Below are 16,039 nucleotides of genomic sequence, written 5' to 3'. Positions count from 1 at the left end.
TCCTTAAGCAAAACATGCTTTAGTGTTAAGAAGAGTTTTAAAGACTCACAATTCTGAAATAATGGTAACCTTTTTTTTTAATTGGCCGGGAATCGGTCACGGGTTTCCCGTGTGGCAGGCGAGAATTCTTCCAGTCTCTATCAGGAAGGTATTATTGACCAATGTTAAAGTTAAAAAAAAAAAACAATGACATTCGCAAGTATTTTATGAGTAGAACTTAATTTCAGGTTCAATTTTAAGGAGAGCTAAACCAGGTTGTGTTCTCGTCCGCCACTGCATAGGCAATGGTTCTGCCAGCATTGGCCGGGAATCGAACCCGGGTCTCCCGCGTGGCAGGCGAGAATTCTACCAGTGAACCACCAAGGACCGCCACGTGGGCAGGGTGTGCCACTGTGCTAGAGTCAAACCCCTGAAAGACACTCCGTTCAGTCTGTGTATTTTGGGAAGCGAACCCCGTTGGAGAACAGCATGCTCATTTACCAGTGAACCATGGTTTGTCGTTGTTATAAGTTAAAAGAGTCCTGGTAGGAATGCATATTTCCTCACAGAAACTGATATATGATGTTACCGTTTCTGTGGCAGCAGCTTCAAAGACAGTCCCAAAGGTGAGAGAGAAAAAGGTTTGTAAGTTTGTCTCTGTTTCGTTAGACCATTGTTTTACAATCCTAAGCACAGGTATAGCTGTTTTCAGCTCTTATCTGTAGGTCGTTATGAGAGGAACCAAGCAGTAAACAGGAGCTCCCAAAGCAGCTAATTGGACAGACTGATGAGTCACGTGACCGAAAAGGAAGAGAGAAGTCCCTTTAGAAAAACATGCTTTAGCGTTAAGAAGAGTTTTAAAGACTAATAATTCTGAAAAAAGGAAACCTCATTTCAGAGAACAGCACGCTCATTTACCAGTGAACCATGGTTTGTCGTTGTTATAAGTTAAATAAGTCCTGGTAGGAATGCATATGTCCTCAGAGAAACTGATATATGATGTTACCGTTTCTGTGGCAGCAGCTTCAAAGACAGTCCCAAAGGTGAGAGAGAAGCAGGTTTGTAAGTTTGTCTCTGTTTCGTTAGACCATTGTTTTACAATCCTAAGCACAGGTATAGCTGTTTTCAGCTCTTATCTGTAGGTCGTTATGAGAGGAACCAAGCAGTAAACAGGAGCTCCCAAAGCAGCTAATTGGACAGACTGATGAGTCACGTGACTGAAAAGGAAGAGAGAAGTCCCTTTAGCAAAACATGCTTTAGCGTTAAGAAGAGTTTTAAAGACTAATAATTCTGAAAAAAGGAAACCTCATTTCAGAGAACAGCAAGCTCATTTACCAGTGAACCATGGTTTGTCGTTGTTATAAGTTAAATAAGTCCTGGTAGGAATGCATATGTCCTCACAGAAACTGATTATATGATGTTACCGTTTCTGTGGCAGCAGCTTCAAAGACAGTCCCAAAGGTGACAGAGAAACAGGTTTGTAAGTTTGTCTCTGTTTCGTTAGTCCATTGTTTTACAATCCTAAGCACAGGTACAGCTGTTTTCAGCTCTTATTTGTAGGTCGTTATGAGATGGACCAAGCAGTAAACAGGAGCTCCCAAAGCAGCTAGTTGGACAGACTAATGAGTCACGTGACCGAAAAGGAAGAAGGAAGTCCCTTTAGCAAAACATGCTTTAGCGTTAAGAAGAGTTTTAAAGACTAATAATTCTGAAAAAAAGGAAACCTCATTTCAGAGAACAGCACGCTCATTTACCAGTGAACCCTGGTTTGTCGTTGTTATAAGTTAAATAAGTCCTGGTAGGAATGCATATGTCCTCACAGAAACTGATATATGATGTTACCGTTTCTGTGGCAGCAGCTTCAAAGACAGTCCCAAAGGTGAGAGAGAAACAGGTTTGTAAGGTTGTCTCTGTTTCGTTAGTCCATTGTTTTACAATCCTAAGCTTAGGCATAGCTGTTTTCAGCTCTTATCTGTAGGTCGTTATGAGATGGACCAAGCAGTAAACAGGAGCTCCCAAAGCAGCTCGTTGGACAGACTGATGAATCACGTGACCGAAAAGGAAGACGAAGGTTCCCTAAGCAAAACATTTTTTAGTGTTAAGAAGAGTTTTAAAGACTCACAATTCTGAAATAATGGTAACCTTTTTTTTTAATTGGCCGGGAATCGGTCACGGGTTTCCCGTGTGGCAGGCGAGAATTCTTCCAGTCTCTGTCAGGAAGGTATTATTGACCAATGTTAAATTAAAAGAAAAAACAATGACATTCGCAGGTATTTTATGAGTAGAACTTAATTTCAGGTTCAATTTTAAGGACAGCTAAACCAGGTTGTGATCTCGTCCGCCACTGCATAGGCAATGCTTCTGCCAGCATTGGCCGGGAATCGAACCCGGGTCTCCCGCGTGGCAGGCGAGAATTCTACCACTGAAGCACCAAGGACCGCCATGTGGGTGGGGTGTGCCATTGTGCTAGAGTCAAACCCCTGAAAGACACTCCGTTCTGTCTGTGTATTTTGGGAAGCGAACCCCGTTGGAGAACAGCACGCTCATTTACCAGTGAACCATGGTTTGTCGTTGTTATAAGTTAAATAAGTCCTGGTAGGAATGCATATGTCCTCACAGAAACTGATATATGATGTTACCGTTTCTGTGGCAGCAGCTTCAAAGACAGTCCCAAAGGTGAGAGAGAAACAGGTTTGTAAGGTTGTCTCTGTTTCGTTAGTCCATTGTTTTACAATTCTAAGCACAGGTATAGCTGTTTTCAGCTCTTATCTGTAGGTCGTTATGAGAGGAACCAAGCAGTAAACAGGAGCTCCCAAAGCAGCTAATTGAACAGACTGATGAGTCACGTGACCGAAAAGGAAGAGTGAAGTCCCTTTAGCAATACATGCTTTAGCGTTAAGAAGAGTTTTAAAGACTAATAATTCTGAAAAAAGGAAACCTCATTTCAGAGAACAGCACGCTCATTTACCAGTGAACCATGGTTTGTCGTTGTTATAAGTTAAATAAGTCCTGGTAGGAATGCATATGTCCTCACAGAAACTGATATATGATGTTACCGTTTCTGTGGCAGCAGCTTCAAAGACAGTCCCAAAGGTGAGAGAGAGACAGGTTTGTAAGGTTGTCTCTGTTTCGTTAGTCCATTGTTTTACAATCCTAAGCACAGGTATAGCTGTTTTCAGCTCTTATCTGTAGGTCGTTATGAGATGGACCAAGCAGTAAACAGGAGCTCCCAAAGCAGCTAATTGGACAGACTGATGAGTCACGTGACCGAAAAGGAAGAGAGAAGTCCCTTTAGCAATACATGCTTTAGCGTTAAGAAGAGTTTTAAAGACTAATAATTCTGAAAAAAGGAAACCTCATTTCAGAGAACAGCACGCTCATTTACCAGTGAACCATGGTTTGTCGTTGTTATAAGTTAAATAAGTCCTGGTAGGAATGCATATGTCCTCACAGAAACTGATATATGATGTTACCGTTTCTGTGGCAGCAGCTTCAAAGACAGTCCCAAAGGTGAGAGAGAGACAGGTTTGTAAGGTTGTCTCTGTTTCGTTAGTCCATTGTTTTACAATCCTAAGCACAGGTATAGCTGTTTTCAGCTCTTATCTGTAGGTCGTTATGAGATGGACCAAGCAGTAAACAGGAGCTCCCAAAGCAGCTAATTGGACAGACTGATGAGTCACGTGACCGAAAAGGAAGAGAGAAGTCCCTTTAGCAATACATGCTTTAGCGTTAAGAAGAGTTTTAAAGACTAATAATTCTGAAAAAAAGGAAACCTCATTTCAGAGAACAGCACGCTCATTTACCAGTGAACCATGGTTTGTTGTTGTTATAAGTTAAATAAGTCCTGGTAGGAATGCATATGTCCTCACAGAAACTGATATATGATGTTACCGTTTCTGTGGCAGCAGCTTCAAAGACAGTCCCAAAGGTGAGAGAGAAACAGGTTTGTAAGTTTGTCTCTGTTTCGTTAGTCCGTTGTTTTACAATCCTAAGCACAGGTATAGCTGTTTTCAGCTCTTATTTGTAGGTCGTTATGAGATGGACCAAGCAGTAAACAGGATCTCCCAAAGCAGCTCGATGGACAGACTGATGAATCACGTGACTGAAAAGAAAGATGAAAGTCCCTTAAGCAAAACATGCTTTAGTGTTAAGAAGAGTTTTAAAGACTCACAATTCTGAAATGATGGTAACCTTTTTTTTAATTGGCCGGGAATCGGTCACAGGTTTCCCGTGTGGCAGGCGAGAATTCTTCCAGTCTCTATCAGGAAGGTATTATTGACCAATGTTAAATAAAAAAAAAAAACAACGACATTCGCAGGTATTTTATGAGTAGAACTTAATTTCAGGTTCAATTTTAAGGACAGCAAAACCAGGGTGTGGTCTCGTCCGCCACTGCATAGGCAATGGTTCTGCCAGCATTGGCCGGGAATCGAACCCGGGTCTCCCGCGTAGCAGGCGAGAATTCTACCACTGAACCACCAAGGACCGCCATGTGGGTGGGGTGTGCCATTGTGCTAGAGTCAAACCCCTGAAAGACACTCCGTTCAGTCTGTGTATTTTGGGAAGCGAACCCCGTTGGAGAACAGCACGCTCATTTACCAGTGAACTATGGTTTGTTGTTGTTATAAGTTAAACAAGTCCTGGTAGGAATGCATATGTCCTCACAGAAACTGATATATGATGTTACCGTTTCTGTGGCAGCAGCTTCAAAGACAGTCCCAAAGGTGACAGAGAAACAGGTTTGTAATTTTGTCTCTGTTTCGTTAGTCCATTGTTTTACAATCCTAAGCACAGGTATAGCTGTTTTCAGCTCTTATCTGTAGGTCGTTATGAGATGGACCAAGCAGTGAACAGGAGCTCCCAAAGCAGCTAGTTGGACAGACTGATGAGTCACGTGACCGAAAAGGAAGAAGGAAGTCCCTTTAGCAAAACATGCTTTAGCGTTAAGAAGAGTTTTAAAGACTAATAATTCTGAAAAAAAGGAAACCTCATTTCAGAGAACAGCACGCTCATTTACCAGTGAACCATGGTTTGTTGTTGTTATAAGTTAAATAAGTCCTGGTAGGAATGCATATGTCCTCACAGAAACTGATATATGATGTTACCGTTTCTGTGGCAGCAGCTTTAAAGACAGTCCCAAAGGTGAGAGAGAAACAGGTTTGTAAGTTTGTCTCTGTTTCATTAGTCCATTGTTTTACAATCCTAAGCACAGGTATAGCTGTTTTCAGCTCTTATCTGTAGGTCGTTATGAGATGGACCAAGCAGTAAACAGGAGCTCCCAAAGCAGCTCGTTGGACAGACTTATGAATCACGTGACTGAAAAGAAAGATGAAAGTCCCTTAAGCAAAACATGCTTTAGTATTAAGAAGAGTTTTAAAGACTCACAATTCTGAAATAATGGTAACCTTTTTTTTTTAATTGGCCGGGAATCGGTCACAGATTTCCCGTGTGGCAGGTGAGAATTCTTCCAGTCTCTATCAGGAAGGTATTATTAACCAATGTTAAATTAAAAAAAAAAGCAATGACATTCGCAGGTATTTTATGAGTAGAACTTAATTTCAGGTTCAATTTTAAGGACAGCTAAACCAGGTTGTGTTCTCCTCCGCCACTGCATAGGCAATGCTTCTGCCAGCATTGGCCAGGAATCGAACCCGGGTCTCCTGCGTGGCAGGCAAAAATTCTACCACTGAACCACCAAGGACCGCCATGTGGGTGGGGTGTGCCATTGTGGTAGAGTCAAACCCCTGAAAGACACTCCGTTCAGTCTGTGTATTTTGGGAAGCGAACCCCGTTGGAGAACAGCACGCTCATTTACCAGTGAACCATGGTTTGTTGTTGTTCGACCCCCGTACGGGCCAGCCTTTTGGTGCTCTCTGAGGTCTGCTGTGATCTTCTGATAAAGTGACGAATCCCCCGATCATAGTCCCTCACGTTGTGGCCGAAATAGCTCAGTTGGGAGAGCGTTAGACTGAAGATCTAAAGGTCCCTGGCTCGATCCCGGGTTTCGGCAGATGTCTTCTTGCCAAAGAAGAAAGGTCAACCGAATCCCTTAAGAGGTCCTTGCTTTTGTGGCCCTCTGAGCCAAGGCTTTTGTAGCTAGGGTTCCATGGTGTAATGGTTAGCACTTTGGACTCTGAATCCAGCGATCCGAGTTCAAATCTCGGTGGGACCTGTTTTGGTTGGAGAATTGACCGAGAGCTCAAACTCTGAGAGCCATCTGACCATTTAAGCAGCGTCCTCCCTAAAATCCATCCACATGTTAGGCCCAGCCCCAGTTTTCAATCCATTCAGAGGCCGCCTGTCATTTGTTTGCCTTTGACACTGTGTCGAGCTTTTCAATTATTTCTATGTTAGTTTGAGTTCCTTCTTTGTCTTTAATTGCTTGTGTTTAACTACAATCATGACAAAAACTTCTTTCTTTGGTCGTTGCTGTAGATGTTCTTTTCCTTTCTCTCTGCTCGGGAGGTGCCAAACGGGGGTTCTTGCAGAAAACCCCTTGGTCAGGGCAGCGCAGTGTCCACCGATCGTTCCATATCTCCTCTATGCTGCCTCCTTGGCTCTGGCCACCATATAGTTGGTGAATTAACCGAAAAGTTGTGCTTTAGATTTAAGGCTCTTCTTGGTCTTGTTTCTCAGTGAATATGAGCATGATGATTTTTGTGTTACGTAGGCTACCTTTGCATCTCTCACCTCGTGCAGCCAGTTAGGTCCAGCCCCAAATTTCAATCCATTGGGAGGCCATCTTTCATTTATTTGGCTTTGACACTTTCTCAAGAAGTTTTGTTGCCTCCCATGGTAGTTCAAGGTCCTTCTTTCTGTCCCTGAAGCACTGAGTGCAGCCTGATGCCTCTGGCTAGAGGTCCCGGGTTCAAAAATCTCGGACGAGCCCGCCGTTGGTTTCTGTGCTACTTTTCCTAAGCATCTAACTCTGTGAATTACAGGAAGACTTGGCGGCTCTCTGTGAGCATCGGGTGGCTCTGCGTGAGTCTCACGTGGCTCGTTGGTCTAGGGGTATGATTCTCGCTTTGGGTGCGAGAGGTCCCGGGTTCAAATCCCGGACGAGCCCTTAGAATGGCTCACTTTTGAAGCGGTTTTGTTACCCAGGATCACCGGCAAGCATCAAGTTGGCAGAGAAGCAGCCAAAGACAGGCCGGTTAGCTCAGTTGGTTAGAGCGTGGTGCTAATAACGCCAAGGTCGCGGGTTTGACCCCGACGGGCCAGCCTTTTGGTGCTCTCGGAGGTCTGCTGTGATCTTCTGATAAAGTGACGGAATCCCCCGATCATAGTCCCTCACGTTGTGGCCGAAATAGCTCAGTTGGGAGAGCGTTAGACTGAAGATCTAAAGGTCCTGGCTCGATCCCGGTTTCGCAGATGTCTTCTTGCCAGAGAAGAAAGGTCAACCGAATCCCTTAAGAGGTCCTTGCTTTTGTGGACCTCTGAGCCAAGCTTTTTGAAGCTAGGGTTCCATGGTGTAATGGTTAGCACATTGGACTCTGAATCCAGCGATCCGAGTTCAAATCTCGGTGGGACCTGTTTTGGTTGGAAAATTGACCGAGATCTCAAACTCTGAGAGCCATCTGACCATTTAAGCAGCGTCCTCCTAAAATCCATCCACATGTTAGGCCCAGCCCCAGTTTTCAATCCATTCAGAGGCCGCCTGTCATTTGTTTGCCTTTGACACTGTGTCGAGCTGTTCAATTATTTCCATGTTAGTTTGAGTTCCTTCTTTGTCTTTAATTGCTTGTGTTTAACTACAATCATGACAAAAACTCCTTTCTTTGGTCGTTGCTGTAGATGTTCTTTTTCTCTGCTCGGGAGGTGCCAAACGGGGTTCTTGCAGAAGACCCTTGGTCAGGGCAGCGCAGTGTCCACCGATCGTTCCATATCTCCTCTATGCTGCCTCCTTGGCACTGGCCACCATATAGTTGGTGAATTAACCGAAAAGTTGTGCTTTAGATTTAAGGCTCTTCTTGGTCTTGTTTCTCAGTGAATATGAGCATGATGATTTTTGTGTTACGTAGGCTACCTTTGCATCTCTCACCTCGTGCAGCCAGTTAGGTCCAGCCCCAAATTTCAATCCATTGGGAGGCCATCTTTCATTTATTTGGCTTTGACACTGTCTCAAGAAGTTTTGTTGCCTCCATGGTAGTTCAAGGTCCTTCTTTCTGTCCCTGAAGCACTGAGTGCAGCCTGATGCCTCTGGCTAGAGGTCCCGGGTTCAAAAATCCCGGACGAGCCCGCCGTTGGTTTCTGTGCTACTTTTCCTAAGCATCTAACTCTGTGAATTACAGGAAGACTTGGCGGCTCTCTGTGAGCATCGGGTGGCTCTGCGTGAGTCTCACGTGGCTCGTTGGTCTAGGGTATGATTCTCGCTTTGGGTGCGAGAGGTCCCGGTTCAAATCCCGGACGAGCCCTTAGAAAGGCTCACTTTTGAAGCGGTTTTGTTACCCAGGATCACCGGCAAGCATCAAGTTGGCAGAGAAGCAGCCAAAGACAGGCCGGTTAGCTCAGTTGGTTAGAGCGTGGTGCTAATAACGCCAAGGTCGCGGGTTCGACCCCGGACGGGCCAGCCTTTTGGTGCTCTCGGAGGTCTGCTGTGATCTTCTGATAAAGTGACGGAATCCCCCCCGATCATAGTCCCTCACGTTGTGGCCGAAATAGCTCAGTTGGGAGAGCGTTAGACTGAAGATCTAAAGGTCCCTGGCTCGATCCGGGTTTCGCAGATGTCTTCTTGCCAGAGAAGAAAGGTCAACCGAATCCCTTAAGAGGTCCTTGCTTTTGTGGCCCTCTGAGCCAAGGCTTTTGTAGCTAGGGTTCCATGGTGTAATGGTTAGCACTTTGGACTCTGAATCCAGCGATCCGAGTTCAAATCTCGGTGGGACCTGTTTTGGTTGGAGAATTGACCGAGAGCTCAAACTCTGAGAGCCATCTGACCATTTAAGCAGCGTCCTCCTAAAATCCATCCACATGTTAGGCCCAGCCCCAGTTTTCAATCCATTCAGAGGCCGCCTGTCATTTGTTTGCCTTTGACACTGTGTCGAGCTGTTCAATTATTTCCATGTTAGTTTGAGTTCCTTCTTTGTCTTTAATTGCTTGTGTTTAACTACAATCATGACAAAAACTCCTTTCTTTGGTCGTTGCTGTAGATGTTCTTTTCCTTTCTCTCTGCTCGGGAGGTGCCAAACGGGGGTTCTTGCAGAAGACCCCTTGGTCAGGGCAGCGCAGTGTCCACCGATCGTTCCATATCTCCTCTATGCTGCCTCCTTGGCACTGGCCACCATATAGTTGGTGAATTAACCGAAAAGTTGTGCTTTAGATTTAAGGCTCTTCTTGGTCTTGTTTCTCAGTGAATATGAGCATGATGATTTTTGTGTTACGTAGGCTACCTTTGCATCTCTCACCTCGTGCAGCCAGTTAGGTCCAGCCCCAAATTTCAATCCATTGGGAGGCCATCTTTCATTTATTTGGCTTTGACACTGTCTCAAGAAGTTTTGTTGCCTCCCATGGTAGTTCAAGGTCCTTCTTTCTGTCCCTGAAGCACTGAGTGCAGCCTGATGCCTCTGGCTAGAGGTCCCGGGTTCAAAAATCCCGGACGAGCCCGCCGTTTGGTTTCTGTGCTACTTTTCCTAAGCATCTAACTCTGTGAATTACAGGAAGACTTGGCGGCTCTCTGTGAGCATCGGGTGGCTCTGCGTGAGTCTCACGTGGCTCGTTGGTCTAGGGGTATGATTCTCGCTTTGGGTGCGAGAGGTCCCGGTTCAAATCCCGGACGAGCCCTTAGAAAGGCTCACTTTTGAAGCGGTTTTGTTACCCAGGATCACCGGCAAGCATCAAGTTGGCAGAGAAGCAGCCAAAGACAGGCCGGTTAGCTCAGTTGGTTAGAGCGTGGTGCTAATAACGCCAAGGTCGCGGGTTCGACCCCGACGGGCCAGCCTTTTGGTGCTCTCGGAGGTCTGCTGTGATCTTCTGATAAAGTGACGGAATCCCCTGATCATAGTCCCTCACGTTGTGGCCGAAATAGCTCAGTTGGGAGAGCGTTAGACTGAAGATCTAAAGGTCCCTGGCTCGATCCCGGTTTCGGCAGATGTCTTCTTGCCAGAGAAGAAAGGTCAACCGAATCCCTTAAAAGGTCCTTGCTTTTGTGGACCTCTGAGCCAAGGCTTTTGTAGCTAGGGTTCCATGGTGTAATGGTTAGCACTTTGGACTCTGAATCCAGCGATCCGAGTTCAAATCTCGGTGGGACCTGTTTTGGTTGGAAAATTGACCGAGATCTCAAACTCTGAGAGCCATCTGACCATTTAAGCAGCGTCCCCCTAAAATCCATCCACATGTTAGGCCCAGCCCCAGTTTTCAATCCCATTCAGTGGCCGCCTGTCATTTGTTTGCCTTTGACACTGTGTCGAGCTGTTCAATTATTTCCATGTTAGTTTGAGTTCCTTCTTTGTCTTTAATTGCTTGTGTTTAACTACAATCATGACAAAAACTCCTTTCTTTGGTCGTTGCTGTAGATGTTCTTTTCCTTTCTCTCTGCTCGGGAGGTGCCAAACGGGGGTTCTTGCAGAAGACCCCTTGGTCAGGGCAGCGCAGTGTCCACCGATCGTTCCATATCTCCTCTATGCTGCCTCCTTGGCACTGGCCACCATATAGTTGGTGAATTAACCGAAAAGTTGTGCTTTAGATTTAAGGCTCTTCTTGGTCTTGTTTCTCAGTGAATATGAGCATGATGATTTTTGTGTTACGTAGGCTACCTTTGCATCTCTCACCTCGTGCAGCCAGTTAGGTCCAGCCCCAAATTTCAATCCATTGGGAGGCCATCTTTCATTTATTTGGCTTTGACACTGTCTCAAGAAGTTTTGTTGCCTCCCATGGTAGTTCAAGGTCCTTCTTTCTGTCCCTGAAGCACTGAGTGCAGCCTGATGCCTCTGGCTAGAGGTCCCGGGTTCAAAAATCCCGGACGAGCCCGCCCGTTGGTTTCTGTGCTACTTTTCCTAAGCATCTAACTCTGTGAATTACAGGAAGACTTGGCGGCTCTCTCTGTGAGCATCGGGTGGCTCTGCGTGAGTCTCACGTGGCTCGTGGCTGGGTCTAGGGGTATGATTCTCGCTTTGGGTGCGAGAGGTCCCGGTTCAAATCCCGGACGAGCCCCTTAGAAAGGCTCACTTTTGAAGCGGTTTTGTTACCCAGGATCACCGGCAAGCATCAAGTTGGCAGAGAAGCAGCCAAAGACAGGCCGGTTAGCTCAGTTGGTTAGAGCGTGGTGCTAATAACGCCAAGGTCGCGGGTTCGACCCCGTGCGGGCCAGCCTTTTGGTGCTCTCGGAGGTCTGCTGTGATCTTCTGATAAAGTGACGGAATCCCCCCCGATCATAGTCCCTCACGTTGTGGCCGAAATAGCTCAGTTGGGAGAGCGTTAGACTGAAGATCTAAAGGTCCCTGGCTCGATCCCGGTTTCGGCAGATGTCTTCTTGCCAGAGAAGAAAGGTCAACCAATCCCTTAAGAGGTCCTTGCTTTTGTGGCCTCTCTGAGCCAAGGCTTTTTTAGCTAGGGTTCCATGGTGTAATGGTTAGCACTTTGGACTCTGAATCCAGCGATCCGAGTTCAAATCTCGGTGGGACCTGTTTTGGTTGGAGAATTGACCGAGATCTCAAACTCTGAGAGCCATCTGACCATTTAAGCAGCGTCCTCCTAAAATCCATCCACATGTTAGGCCCAGCCCCAGTTTTCAATCCATTCAGAGGCCGCCTGTCATTTGTTTGCCTTTGACACTGTGTCGAGCTGTTCAATTATTTCCATGTTAGTTTGAGTTCCTTCTTTGTCTTTAATTGCTTGTGTTTAACTACAATCATGACAAAAACCTTTCTTTGGTCGTTGCTGTAGATGTTCTTTTCCTTTCTCTGCTCGGGAGGTGCCAAAAGCGGGGTTCTTGCAGAAGACCCCTTGGTCAGGGCAGCGCAGTGTCCACCGATCGTTCCATATCTCCTCTATGCTGCCTCCTTGGCACTGGCCACCATATAGTTGGTGAATTAACCGAAAAGTTGTGCTTTAGATTTAAGGCTCTTCTTGGTCTTGTTTCTCAGTGAATATGAGCATGATGATTTTTGTGTTACGTAGGCTACCTTTGCATCTCTCACCTCGTGCAGCCAGTTAGGTCCAGCCCCAAATTTCAATCCATTGGGAGGCCATCTTTCATTTATTTGGCTTTGACACTGTCTCAAGAAGTTTTGTTGCCTCCCATGGTAGTTCAAGGTCCTTCTTTCTGTCCCTGAAGCACTGAGTGCAGCCTGATGCCTCTGGCTAGAGGTCCCGGGTTCAAAAATCCCGGACGAGCCCGCCCGTTGGTTTCTGTGCTACTTTTCCTAAGCATCTAACTCTGTGAATTACAGGAAGACTTGGCGGCTCTCTGTGAGCATCGGGTGTGGCTCTGCGTGAGTCTCACGTGGCTCGTTGGTCTAGGGGTATGATTCTCGCTTTGGGTGCGAGGTCCCGGTTCAAATCCCGGACGAGCCCTTAGAAAGGCTCACTTTTGAAGCGGTTTTGTTACCCAGGATCACCGGCAAGCATCAAGTTGGCAGAGAAGCAGCCAAAGACAGGCCGTTTAGCTCAGTTGGTTAGAGCGGTGCTAATAACGCCAAGGTCGCGGGTTCGACCCCCGTACGGGCCAGCCTTTTGGTGCTCTCGGAGGTCTGCTGTGATCTTCTGATAAAGTGACGGAATCCCCCGATCATAGTCCCTCACGTTGTGGCAGAAATAGCTCAGTTGGGAGAGCGTTAGACTGAAGATCTAAAGGTCCCTGGCTCGATCCCGGTTTTCAGCAGATGTCTTCTTGCCAGAGAAGAAAGGTCAACCGAATCCCTTAAGAGGTCCTTGCTTTTGTGGCCCTCTGAGCCAAGGCTTTTGTAGCTAGGGTTCCATATGGTGTAATAATGGTTAGCTTTGGACTCTGAATCCAGCGATCCGAGTTCAAATCTCGGTGGGACCTGTTTTGGTTGGAGAATTGACCGAGAGCTCAAACTCTGAGAGCCATCTGACCATTTAAGCAGCGTCCTCCTAAAATCCATCCACATGTTAGGCCCAGCCCCAGTTTTCAATCCATTCAGAGGCCGCCTGTCATTTGTTTGCCTTTGACACTGTGTCGAGCTGTTCAATTATTTCCATGTTAGTTTGAGTTCCTTCTTTGTCTTTAATTGCTTGTGTTTAACTACAATCATGACAAAAACTCCTTTCTTTGGTCGTTGCTGTAGATGTTCTTTTCCTTTCTCTCTGCTCGGGAGGTGCCAAACGGGGGTTCTTGCAGAAGACCCCTTGGTCAGGGCAGCGCAGTGTCCACCGATCGATCCATATCTCCTCTATGCTGCCTCCTTGGCACTGGCCACCATATAGTTGGTGAATTAACCGAAAAGTTGTGCTTTAGATTTAAGGCTTCTTCTTGGTCTTGTTTCTCAGTGAATATGAGCATGATGATTTTTGTGTTACGTAGGCTACCTTTGCATCTCTCACCTCGTGCAGCCAGTTAGGTCCAGCCCCAAATTTCAATCCATTGGGAGGCCATCTTTCATTTATTTGGCTTTGACACTGTCTCAAGAAGTTTTGTTGCCTCCATGGTAGTTCAAGGTCCTTCTTTCTGTCCCTGAAGCACTGAGTGCAGCCTGATGCCTCTGGCTAGAGGTCCCGGGTTCAAAAATCCCGGACGAGCCCGCCGTTGGTTTCTGTGCTACTTTTCCTAAGCATCTAACTCTGTGAATTACAGGAAGACTTGGCGGCTCTCTGTGAGCATCGGGTGGCTCTGCGTGAGTCTCACGTGGCTCGTTGGTCTAGGGGTATGATTCTCGCTTTGGGTGCGAGAGGTCCCGGGTTCAAATCCCGGACGAGCCCTTAGAAAGGCTCACTTTTGAAGCGGTTTTGTTACCCAGGATCACCGGCAAGCATCAAGTTGGCAGAGAAGCAGCCAAAGACAGGCCGGTTAGCTCAGTTGGTTAGAGCGTGGTGCTAATAACGCCAAGGTCGCGGGTTCGACCCCTGTACGGGCCAGCCTTTTGGTGCTCTCGGAGGTCTGCTGTGATCTTCTGATAAAGTGACGGAATCCCCCCACCCTGATCATAGTCCCTCACGTTGTGGCCGAAATAGCTCAGTTGGGAGAGCGTTAGACTGAAGATCTAAAGGTCCCTGGCTCGATCCCGGGTTTCGGCAGATGTCTTCTTGCCAGAGAAGAAAGGTCAACCGAATCCCTTAAGAGGTCCTTGCTTTTGTGGCCCTCTGAGCCAAGGCTTTTGTAGCTAGGGTTCCATGGTGTAATGGTTAGCACTTTGGACTCTGAATCCAGCGATCCGAGTTCAAATCTCGGTGGGACCTGTTTTGGTTGGAAAATTGACCGAGATCTCAAACTCTGAGAGCCATCTGACCATTTAAGCAGCGTCCTCCCTAAAATCCATCCACATGTTAGGCCCAGCCCCAGTTTTCAATCCATTCAGAGGCCGCCTGTCATTTGTTTGCCTTTGACACTGTGTCGAGCTGTTCAATTATTTCCATGTTAGTTTGAGTTCCTTCTTTGTCTTTAATTGCTTGTGTTTAACTACAATCATGACAAAAACTCCTTTCTTTGGTCGTTGCTGTAGATGTTCTTTTCCTTTCTCTCTGCTCGGGAGGTGCCAAACGGGGGTTCTTGCAGAAGACCCCTTGGTCAGGGCAGCGCAGTGTCCACCGATCGTTCCATATCTCCTCTATGCTGCCTCCTTGGCACTGGCCACCATATAGTTGGTGAATTAACCGAAAAGTTGTGCTTTAGATTTAAGGCTCTTCTTGGTCTTGTTTCTCAGTGAATATGAGCATGATGATTTTTGTGTTACGTAGGCTACCTTTGCATCTCTCACCTCGTGCAGCCAGTTAGGTCCAGCCCCAAATTTCAATCCATTGGGAGGCCATCTTTCATTTATTTGGCTTTGACACTGTCTCAAGAAGTTTTGTTGCCTCCCATGGTAGTTCAAGGTCCTTCTTTCTGTCCCTGAAGCACTGAGTGCAGCCTGATGCCTCTGGCTAGAGGTCCCGGGTTCAAAAATCCCGGACGAGCCCGCCGTTGGTTTCTGTGCTACTTTTCCTAAGCATCTAACTCTGTGAATTACAGGAAGACTTGGCGGCTCTCTGTGAGCATCGGGTGGCTCTGCGTGAGTCTCACGTGGCTCGTTGGTCTAGGGGTATGATTCTCGCTTTGGGTGCGAGAGGTCCCGGGTTCAAATCCCGGACGAGCCCTTAGAAAGGCTCACTTTTGAAGCGGTTTTGTTACCCAGGATCACCGGCAAGCATCAAGTTGGCAGAGAAGCAGCCAAAGACAGGCCGGTTAGCTCAGTTGGTTAGAGCGTGGTGCTAATAACGCCAAGGTCGCGGGTTCGACCCCCGTACGGGCCAGCCTTTTGGTGCTCTCGGAGGTCTGCTGTGATCTTCTGATAAAGTGACGGAACCCCCCCCGATCATAGTCCCTCACGATGTGGCAGAAATAGCTCAGTTGGCAGAGCGTTAGACTGAAGATCTAAAGGTCCCTGGCTCGATCCCGGGTTTCGGCAGATGGCTTCTTGCCAGAGAAGAAAGGTCAACCGAATCCCTTAAAAGGTCCTTGCTTTTGTGGACCTCTGAGCAAAGGCTTTTGTAGTAAGGGTTCCATGGTGTAATGGTTAGCACTTTGGACTCTGAATCCAGCGATCCGAGTTCAAATCTCGGTGGGACCTGTTTTGGTTGGAGAATTGACCGAGAGCTCAAACTCTGAGAGCCATCTGACCATTTAAGCAGCGTCCTCCCTAAAATCCATCCACATGTTAGGCCCAGCCCCAGTTTTCAATCCATTCAGAGGCCGCCTGTCATTTGTTTGCCTTTGACACTGTGTCGAGCTGTTCAATTATTTCCATGTTAGTTTGAGTTCCTTCTTTGTCTTTAATTGCTTGTGTTTAACTACAATCATGACAAAAACTCCTTTCTTTGGTCGTTGCTGTAGATGTTCTTTTCCTTTCTCTCTGCTCGGGAGGTGCCAAACGGGGGTTCTTGCAGAAGACCCCTTGGTCAGGGCAGCGCAGTG

The 16,039-nt window shown here is 46.8% G+C and overlaps 25 non-coding genes across 25 annotated transcripts; 21 read left to right on the top strand and 4 right to left on the bottom strand.

The window, feature by feature from the left end:
* Positions 1-295: 295 nt before the first annotated feature.
* On the bottom strand, positions 296-370 carry trnag-gcc. Its single transcript has one exon. It is a non-coding gene; the product is annotated as a tRNA-Gly (tRNA).
* Positions 371-2,345: 1,975 nt separating this feature from the next.
* On the bottom strand, positions 2,346-2,420 carry trnag-gcc. Its single transcript has one exon. It is a non-coding gene; the product is annotated as a tRNA-Gly (tRNA).
* Positions 2,421-4,393: 1,973 nt separating this feature from the next.
* Positions 4,394-4,468, bottom strand: trnas-gcu. Its single transcript has one exon. It is a non-coding gene; the product is annotated as a tRNA-Ser (tRNA).
* Positions 4,469-5,609: 1,141 nt separating this feature from the next.
* trnag-gcc lies at positions 5,610-5,684 on the bottom strand. The gene has a single exon. It is a non-coding gene; the product is annotated as a tRNA-Gly (tRNA).
* Positions 5,685-5,916: 232 nt separating this feature from the next.
* On the top strand, positions 5,917-5,989 carry trnaf-gaa. Its single transcript has one exon. It is a non-coding gene; the product is annotated as a tRNA-Phe (tRNA).
* A 90-nt stretch (positions 5,990-6,079) lies between these two features.
* On the top strand, positions 6,080-6,151 carry trnaq-cug. Its single transcript has one exon. It is a non-coding gene; the product is annotated as a tRNA-Gln (tRNA).
* An 822-nt stretch (positions 6,152-6,973) lies between these two features.
* Positions 6,974-7,045, top strand: trnap-ugg. Its single transcript has one exon. It is a non-coding gene; the product is annotated as a tRNA-Pro (tRNA).
* A 394-nt stretch (positions 7,046-7,439) lies between these two features.
* trnaq-cug lies at positions 7,440-7,511 on the top strand. The gene has a single exon. It is a non-coding gene; the product is annotated as a tRNA-Gln (tRNA).
* A 964-nt stretch (positions 7,512-8,475) lies between these two features.
* Positions 8,476-8,548, top strand: trnai-aau. The gene has a single exon. It is a non-coding gene; the product is annotated as a tRNA-Ile (tRNA).
* Positions 8,549-8,791: 243 nt separating this feature from the next.
* On the top strand, positions 8,792-8,863 carry trnaq-cug. Its single transcript has one exon. It is a non-coding gene; the product is annotated as a tRNA-Gln (tRNA).
* Positions 8,864-9,685: 822 nt separating this feature from the next.
* Positions 9,686-9,756, top strand: trnap-ugg. Its single transcript has one exon. It is a non-coding gene; the product is annotated as a tRNA-Pro (tRNA).
* A 234-nt stretch (positions 9,757-9,990) lies between these two features.
* Positions 9,991-10,062, top strand: trnaf-gaa. Its single transcript has one exon. It is a non-coding gene; the product is annotated as a tRNA-Phe (tRNA).
* Positions 10,063-10,152: 90 nt separating this feature from the next.
* trnaq-cug lies at positions 10,153-10,224 on the top strand. Its single transcript has one exon. It is a non-coding gene; the product is annotated as a tRNA-Gln (tRNA).
* A 983-nt stretch (positions 10,225-11,207) lies between these two features.
* Positions 11,208-11,280, top strand: trnai-aau. Its single transcript has one exon. It is a non-coding gene; the product is annotated as a tRNA-Ile (tRNA).
* An 82-nt stretch (positions 11,281-11,362) lies between these two features.
* trnaf-gaa lies at positions 11,363-11,434 on the top strand. Its single transcript has one exon. It is a non-coding gene; the product is annotated as a tRNA-Phe (tRNA).
* A 90-nt stretch (positions 11,435-11,524) lies between these two features.
* On the top strand, positions 11,525-11,596 carry trnaq-cug. Its single transcript has one exon. It is a non-coding gene; the product is annotated as a tRNA-Gln (tRNA).
* Positions 11,597-12,720: 1,124 nt separating this feature from the next.
* trnaf-gaa lies at positions 12,721-12,793 on the top strand. Its single transcript has one exon. It is a non-coding gene; the product is annotated as a tRNA-Phe (tRNA).
* A 986-nt stretch (positions 12,794-13,779) lies between these two features.
* Positions 13,780-13,851, top strand: trnap-ugg. The gene has a single exon. It is a non-coding gene; the product is annotated as a tRNA-Pro (tRNA).
* An 82-nt stretch (positions 13,852-13,933) lies between these two features.
* trnai-aau lies at positions 13,934-14,007 on the top strand. Its single transcript has one exon. It is a non-coding gene; the product is annotated as a tRNA-Ile (tRNA).
* Positions 14,008-14,093: 86 nt separating this feature from the next.
* Positions 14,094-14,166, top strand: trnaf-gaa. The gene has a single exon. It is a non-coding gene; the product is annotated as a tRNA-Phe (tRNA).
* A 90-nt stretch (positions 14,167-14,256) lies between these two features.
* Positions 14,257-14,328, top strand: trnaq-cug. Its single transcript has one exon. It is a non-coding gene; the product is annotated as a tRNA-Gln (tRNA).
* An 822-nt stretch (positions 14,329-15,150) lies between these two features.
* Positions 15,151-15,222, top strand: trnap-ugg. Its single transcript has one exon. It is a non-coding gene; the product is annotated as a tRNA-Pro (tRNA).
* An 82-nt stretch (positions 15,223-15,304) lies between these two features.
* Positions 15,305-15,378, top strand: trnai-aau. Its single transcript has one exon. It is a non-coding gene; the product is annotated as a tRNA-Ile (tRNA).
* An 82-nt stretch (positions 15,379-15,460) lies between these two features.
* On the top strand, positions 15,461-15,533 carry trnaf-gaa. Its single transcript has one exon. It is a non-coding gene; the product is annotated as a tRNA-Phe (tRNA).
* A 90-nt stretch (positions 15,534-15,623) lies between these two features.
* trnaq-cug lies at positions 15,624-15,695 on the top strand. Its single transcript has one exon. It is a non-coding gene; the product is annotated as a tRNA-Gln (tRNA).
* The last annotated feature ends 344 nt before the right edge of the window (positions 15,696-16,039 follow it).

Source organism: Puntigrus tetrazona, chromosome 20 (assembly GCF_018831695.1).
Source record: "Puntigrus tetrazona isolate hp1 chromosome 20, ASM1883169v1, whole genome shotgun sequence".
Classification (NCBI taxonomy): domain Eukaryota; kingdom Metazoa; phylum Chordata; class Actinopteri; order Cypriniformes; family Cyprinidae; genus Puntigrus; species Puntigrus tetrazona.
The sequence above is the reverse complement of the archived record's forward strand: the minus strand, read 5'-3'. Positions and strand labels throughout refer to the sequence as shown.